General features: G+C 39.4%; 1 long non-coding RNA gene across 1 annotated transcript; it reads left to right on the forward strand.

Annotated features, from left to right (window-relative positions):
- Positions 1-240: 240 nt before the first annotated feature.
- On the forward strand, positions 241-3,262 carry LOC115162629 (uncharacterized). The gene is made up of 2 exons (XR_003869596.1): positions 241-2,098; positions 2,201-3,262. It is a non-coding gene; the product is annotated as an uncharacterized LOC115162629 (long non-coding RNA).
- Positions 3,263-7,152: the final 3,890 nt, after the last annotated feature.

Raw genomic sequence — 7,152 nt, forward strand, 5'->3', positions numbered from 1 at the left:
TCCATGCTGCTACACCTTTGGTCATGGAGACAGCCCACAGAACGGCAAGAAACAAATATGCCGACTAACACCGTACCCAAAACGGCTGCGCGCCATTGTGCGTGAATTGATTTTGTTCCCCCACACCAAACGCGATCACGACACGCAGGTTGAAATATTAAAACAAACTCTGAACCAATTATATTAATTTGGGGACAGGTCGAAAAGCATTAAACATTTATGGCAATTTAGCTAGCTAGCTAATTTGTCCTATTTAGCTAGCTTGCTGTTGCTAGCTAATTTGTCCTGGGATATAAACGTTGAGTTGTTATTTTACATGAAATTCACAAGGTCCTCTACGCCGACATTTAATCCACACAAACGGTCAACCGAATAATTTCTAGTCATCTCCTCCTTCCAGGCTTTTTCTTCTTTGGACTATATGGCATCTAACTTTCATTGTTACCACGATGACTGATCGAACTCAGTTCATCTTTCAATCACCCACGTGGGTATAACCAATGAGGAGATGGGAGAGGCAGGACTTGCACCGCGTTCAGCGTCACAAATAGAACTGACTTCTATTTTAGCACTTGGCAACGCAGACGCTCGTTGGCGTGCAATCATTAGAAACGTTTCAATTTATTTTGCAGCACACGTGACGCAAGCAGTATGGTCAGCATGTAAGTGGCAAATTGTTGGGCCCAGGAGTGAGAGCGAAGGAATCAAGGTCCAAGAAGTAACAGTAGCCTAAATCTACTGCGAAACATTGTCCAATCCACATTGACTACTGAAGCGACCCCTTCTTGAGGATTTGAAACTACCTGGATTTATGGTCATTATTGGGACCCATTTGCACGTGAGCTAGCTAATTGCTCACAATGAGGGAATCTTATTTGGACAAATTTGCCTACTTGAGCAGTAAGCCTAGGTTTACATGTACAGTTATGTAATCGATTTGATCATTGATTTGTGTTTCTTCAATGTATGCCTTGTGTTTGGCTGGCTCTAAATGTGTATTGTTGATGCCATTCCCTTAGTTACACATAGCGAGTCTACACAGCCTACACATAGTATATACAATAATGAAATCACCTGGTCCCAACATACATGGCAAGTCAAGAAAAACCATTGTAACTTGTCCACAATGCAAACGGTAATTTAAAAACTTCAAAACACATTTATGAAGAAAGCATACACATTGCTTTGAAAACGTGTCCAAGGAAAGATTTTTGGCAAGTGAGTGCATTGATGTGAGAAATGGTGTGTTTGCAGTCAAATACATTTTCTGGTCGAGCAACACCCATACATGTTGTGAAAAAAACTTGGGCTAATTCAGTTCCAACTGTGTTTAAATCTGTTATGCATGCTGAAGTATAAAAAGCTGTTAATGTCCTTTTTCTTTACTTTCACATACACTGTGTTCAGAAACATTGCTCGGATCTTGTCCCCTGGACCTTGGAGGACTTTGTGTGGATGATCAGGTTAGATATTCCTTTAAATGATTCCACTGAACTGTACCATTTGATTGTCATTCCTTTATTGAAAAGTGTACCTTGTTCACACCACAAGGCCTACCAAAGCAAGGTTTCTCAAACAACTGTGGGGTGTTTGTTTTGATGGTAAGATGCTGGCTATTCACTAAGTCCTATTTTCTGTTATAACATATGAAAAGTTATTTTCTGTGCTTGCCGCATGCAAAGCACACTTATTGCTCATACTTTCTTGTTTATTATTCTTGACATTTTTTGGGACCTATTTCCTACAGTTTTTACACAACATACACAATTCATACATCAAACTCCTGCAGAGCTGGATGCTGATATGACATGTTGTGTCTTCTACATCCTGAAATATATTCCTGGAGGGGAGTTGTTATTATTATTAGTTATAATAACTAACTAACATAACTATCAAACTTAACTTACAGTATGCTCTGTACATTGCTATGGAAGCACAGTGTGATTTCACTGAGGTATGTATAAATTATGAAATTCTCATCACTAGTGGATGTGTTTTTTGGGATAATCATCCGATTGTGTGATTTTCTTTTAAAGGAAAACATGCAGCAAATTAGGCAACGGTGGTGCCTAGTTTTCCTGCAGAACTTTCCCATGCCGTAAGTTTTGAACATTACATTTCATTTGCATTCTTAATAATTATCACTGTAGCCAGGCTGACCTGAATATATGTTCATATTGAATGTATGTCATTCACTAAGGTCTGAAGAAGAGAGGTTGAAAGATCGAAAAAGGCGGTGAAATCAAAACGCACTACAGGTAGGTGTCATAGTCTTAAACCAATGTTTAGACTTACCCCCCCTCCAACATATTTCAGGATGATGTAGATGTCCCCCCAAGAAGTCACATCAGCATCCAGCTCTGCAGGACCAGGTACTGTATAGGCTATTAGCTAAAGTAAGATGCATTCCTGTAAGGGAACCCTAGAGGTTCCCTTACATTACTTAATAACCACAATCTGTTTTCTTTCTAGACGATACTGAAAACAAAATGCGCTGTGAACTGGTTAAGTAGTCTGTGTGTAATACTGAAGGCTTGTAGCATGGTGAACTGGGAGCTGTGAACTGGGTAAGTAGTCTGTGTGTAATACTGAAGGCTTGTAGCATGGTGAACTGGGAGCTGTGAACTGGGTAAGTAGTCTGTGTGTAATACTGAAGGCTTGTAGCATGGTGAACTGGGAGCTGTGAACTGGGTAAGTAGTCTACTGTGTATAATACTGAAGGCTTGATGCATGGCAAGATATACTAGTTGTGATGACTTGTTGAGTAGTAATAGATATCACTGAAAAACCCTTTTAGTAATAGTGGCTTTGGTTTGCATGGTGGTATTGTGAAAGTGGGGTGTAATTTCACTTGATCACCCAATGAGGCACTACTCTTAATATTTATTATTTTTTCTTCATGGAAGCAGATGTTCTTCTAAGGGACACCCTAGAGGCAGCAAGGTGGTGCGAACTCCAAACATTTAAAGGCACTGTTTCCCTCCCTAGTGTAATTGGGATGGACAGGGAAGACTGCATTACAACCCTTGAAGAACTATGGTTGTATGATGGCCTGGATGAAGAGGAAAATATTCTCCTTAAGGAACCATTCATGTTACAGAAAGATTGAGATGTTCTATGTGGAGGCAGTTAACAAGAAAATGACTGTCTTTGCCTCTTTTGAGGAGCAGGAGTGAAGCCATTTTTGAGGAATGGTCAAACCTTGTTTTTGTCTGCTGTGTTAATTGTGTTATGTTGTTTAGTAAAGATGATGTAGAAGTCACCCGAGTCTCTGATCTCTTTACTGGAGCTGGTATAACTCAATGTACAAAGCACATTCAGCTTGTCAGTATGTTTATATGGTATAGTCTGTCTCCATTCTCATGAGGAAAGTAAATAGCATTGTAAATCAGGATAGGTAGTAACAGTATATGCTCAATGAAATATAATTCAAGTTAACATTTATCAACAATTTTAACAGTACATGACATACATAAGTCTGTTCAAAACAACATCAGTAGCTTGTCTCATAGCATGAAACAAAACGTGTTAACACATCTGCTGGTACTTTAATATTTCTTACGATCTTCAAAAATTAAATACGTTTGAATTCAATGTGTGCCTTGCGCAAGCGTGTGCTCAGTGTGTGACTGTCATATCAGATGGACAAAAAGGTGGATGGGGTAAAACGTTTGACTCCGTCCACATTGAGCCCAGCCCTGAATTGCACACTGCAGCCAGGGATACTTGCATATTTTGGTGTGAAGTTCTACATGTTAAACAGGACATCACAGGTGTTATTCAACCAGACCCATGCCATCTCCTTCTAGGTATTGTTCCTGTGGATACACTCCAATCCTTTCCATTTAAATTGATAGATTCTTTAAGCAGCAGCAATGAAATGTATAACAAAATGCTGGAAAAATTAACATGCACCCTCAAAAGATGTGGTTAGGTCTACATTTTTACATTTTAGTCATTTAGCAGACACTTATCCAGAGCGACTTACATTAGTGAATGCATACATTTTTGTCTATGCGGGGAACTTGCTGACATAGAGAGAATTACATCAATCTTGCAACATAGGTAGGGTCATCAAGGACAACCACCCGAGCCACTGCCTGTTCACCCTGCTACCATCTAGAAGGCGAGGTCAGTACAGGTGCATCAAAGCTGGGACAGAGAGATTGAAAAACAGCTCTCTCAAGGCCATCACTGTTAAACAGCCATCACTAAACACAGGGGCTGCTGCCTATATACACGAAATCATTGGCCACTAATGTTCATACCTCAATACTGTATTTTATACCATTTATTGCATCTTACCGACGCCGTTCAGTCATTGCTCATCCATATATTCCATTACTTAGATGTGTGTATTAGGTAGTTGTGGAATTGTTAGATATTACTGCACTGTCAGAACTAGAAGCATTTCGCTACACTCGCAATAACATCTGCTAACCATGTGTATGTGACCAATAAAATTTGATTTGAAGGTGTCTGGTCAGAGTTCTTGATATATCGTACTGGTCTTATTCTGTAATTTGAGGATTTTGTGTGGCTCTATCCAAATTGTATTCTTATTAAGACTCTTGAAATATTTGCTCTATACAGCAAAAATGTACCCTTAACATGTGAATGTAATTACACTCTTTTTAAAGACAGCAAAGATGTGTATATGGTATATGCTCTTGAATAAAAATGTGGTAGAAAATCATTTACAGCTGTTTAAGTGGCTGATGTATTGTTCCATGAACAGACACTTATATGGGTTGTATATTTAACACATCTGCACCAAAACAAATTACAAATGGTAATTGGTCTTACATATAAACAAGTAACAACTTTATTGAAATAAGTTTAGGGGAATACACTGTCATTCAAACCTGAAAACAAAGTGCAAGTTACATTGCTGTAAGAACCATAACATTATACAACATTCATCTCAGGGATATTGTAATCAAAATGGATTTGGAAAGACATAAGAATAAGGCATTTAATAATAGGCATTTACATGGCTGTTCATTGATTCCATTAGGCCTATAGCCTTTCACATGAAGAGTCAGAACAGAAAGAATTTAAAAGCCAAACATTATTTTAGTATTTACAAGGCCATGAATCAACATGCAGGATGTATTGGATAAAGGGAACACCCCCTATATACATAGAATCACTGGTCACTTGAATAATGTTTACATACCGCTTTACTCATCTCATGTATATACTGTATTCTATTCTAATGTATTTTAGTCAATGCCACTGACATTTCTCGATCTAATATTTATATATTTCTTAATGCCATTCTTCCATTTTTAGATTGTGCATTGTTGTGAATCATTTTTAGATACTACTGCACTGTTGGAGCTAGGAACACAAGCATTTTGCAACAAAATCTGCTAAATATGTTTATGTGACCAATACAATTTCATTAGATTTATATACACTGTGCAGTTACAAAGTATTCAGATCCCTTACCCACATTGTTATGGTACAGCCTTATTCTAAAATTTATTAAATTGAGAGAAAATAATCTACACACACTACCCCGTAATGACAAAGCAAAAACGGGATCAGAATTTTTTGCCAATGTATAAAAAGAAATTAACAGATAAAGTATTTATATAAGTATTCAGACCCTTTGTTATGAGCCTCAATTTAGCTCAGGTATATCCTATTTCCATTGATCATCCTTGAGATGTTTCTACAACCTGATTGGAGTCCACCTGTGGTAAATGTAATTGACTGGACATGATTTGGTAAGGCACACACCTGTCTATATAAGGTCCCACAGTTGACAGTGCATGTCAGAGTAAAAACCAAGCAATCAGGTCGAAGGAATTGTCTGTAGAGCTCAGAGACAGGATTGTGTCGAGGCACAGATCTGGGGAAGGGTACCAAAACATGTCTGCAGTATTGAAGGCCCCCAAGAACACAGTGGCCTCCATCATTCTTAAATGGAAGAAATGTAGAGCCACCAATGCTATTACTAGAGCTGTCCACCCAGGCCAAACTGAGGAATCAGGAGAGAAGGGCCTTGGTCAGGGAGGTGACCAAGAACCCGATGGTCACTGACAGAGCTTCAGAGTTCCTCTGTGGAGATGGGAGAGCCTTACTGAAGGACAAACATCTCTGCAGCACTCCACCAATCAGGCCTTTATTTTAGAGTGGCCAGGTGGAAGTCACTCCTCAGTAAAAACCACATGACAGCCCGCTTGGGGTTTGCCAAAAGGCATCTAAAAGTACTTAGACAATGAGAAACAAGATCGTTGATGAAAACCTGCTCCAGAGCACTCATGACCTCCAACTGGGGCGAAGGTTCACCTTCCAACAGAACAACGACCTAGGCACACAGCCAAGACAACGCAGGAGTGGCTTCGGGACAAGTCTCTGAATGTCCTTGAGTGGCCCAGCCAGAGCCCGGACTTGAACCCAATCAAACATCTCCGAGAGACCTGAAAATAGCTGTGCAGCAACGCTTCCCATCCAACCAGACAGCTTGAGAGGATCTGCAGAGAAGGATGCAAGAAACTCCCCAAATACAGGTGTGCCAAGCTTGTAGCGTTATACACAAGAAAGATCGAGGCTGTAATCGCTGCCAAAGGTGCTATAACAAAATACTGAGTAAAGGGTCTGTATACTTACCGTAATTTCCAGACTATTGAGCGCACCTGAACATAACCCACACCCACTGAATTTAAAAAAAAACATTATTTTGAACATAAATAAGCCGCACATGTCTATAAGCCACAGGTGCCTACCGGTACATTGAAACAAATGAACTTTACACAGGCTTTAACGAAACACGGCTTGTAACAAACATTTTTAAATTAGCAGTAAACAGTAGCCTACCAAGAAAGTCATTGGTCACTATCTTCCTCCTCCTGTGCACTGAAACCACTGAAGTCATCTCCTTCGGTGTCGGAGTTGAATAGCCTCAGAATTGCTTCATCCGATATTGGATCGTTTTCATTGTCACTCTCGTCACTTTCATTTCAAAATCCATATATTAGCCGCGTCATTGTTTAAGCCGCGAGGTTCAAAGCGTGGGGAAAAAAGTTGCGGCTTATAGTCCGGAAATTACGTTATGTAAATACATATTTTTTTTTGCACAAATGTATAAAAAACTGTTTTTGCTTTGTGATTGTGTAGATTGATGAGGGGGGAAAAAAAATA

Source organism: Salmo trutta, chromosome 25 (genome assembly GCF_901001165.1).
Source record: "Salmo trutta chromosome 25, fSalTru1.1, whole genome shotgun sequence".
NCBI classification, from domain to species: Eukaryota; Metazoa; Chordata; class Actinopteri; order Salmoniformes; family Salmonidae; genus Salmo; species Salmo trutta.